Source organism: Frankliniella occidentalis, unplaced genomic scaffold (genome assembly GCF_000697945.3).
Source record: "Frankliniella occidentalis isolate FOCC.00 unplaced genomic scaffold, Focc_3.1 Scaffold74, whole genome shotgun sequence".
In the NCBI taxonomy this organism is placed as follows: domain Eukaryota; kingdom Metazoa; phylum Arthropoda; class Insecta; order Thysanoptera; family Thripidae; genus Frankliniella; species Frankliniella occidentalis.
Window position 1 is genome coordinate 495495 of NW_026267204.1, and position 802 is coordinate 496296.

An 802-nucleotide genomic window follows, 5' to 3' on the forward strand; every position below is an offset into this window, starting at 1 on the left:
CACCCCCACCCCCAACCCCCACACACTGACACACTTAAGCAGCCGGAATACTGACAAACGGGTCAAACATCGGTAAACCGCCGGGTGAGAGTGAAGCAGGTCTCATAGCGCCTGGTAGGTAGGCAGCATCTTGTCCGCTGTGCATGCGTGTATTGCGGGCTGGCCTACCCCGAGTCTCGCAGGCGCCGAGGTGCCGCAGTCTATACCCAAATGAACCTGGCAAGAACTGCCCCGCATTTTCTGGACGCGTCCTGATGAGGAGCTCAAGTATACTGCTCCAAATGAGATGTCATACGCTCCCTTATTCACCCACGCATGAGAGTTCACGCTCACGCTCATGCTGACGCGCTGGCCTGTGGGCGCGTGAGTTCTTAATTGAATAGAGCTCTAGCAGGAGCAGCAGCAGCAGCAGCAGCAGCAGGTGGTGAAACCTGGGGGCTGGCTGAACTGGGACCGGCAGCAACCGCGAGAAGGGGATAAAATGAGGGAAACTGGGGAGCGGGAGGGGAGGGGAGGGAGGGAGGGGAAGCAACTGCGTGGTAATAAACGTAGCTTCCTCTTTCTCTTCTTTATGAGCCCGTGCTCTGTTCCGCCCCATTGACCTCCCACTTTGCCCCAAACTCGCCGCGCGCACCATATTAGCAGCCGGAGGAGAAAAGGCTTGGCGTGGGAGGGGGAGAGTACCAGGCTATTATCAATTAAATCTTTATGCCTCCTTCATTGTTTTCCCCCGCGCGTCTCTCTGGTGTCTCTGTCGCCTCCGTCGGACTGGCGAACACAAGCAAAGGAGATTGCTTAGCGG

General features: G+C 57.1%; 1 protein-coding gene across 1 annotated transcript in view; it reads left to right on the plus strand.

Annotated features, from left to right (window-relative positions):
- Nucleotides 1-802, plus strand: part of LOC113214235 (uncharacterized) — a 201969-nt gene that overhangs the window by 171600 nt on the left and 29567 nt on the right. The gene's annotated exons all lie outside the window — the stretch shown is intronic.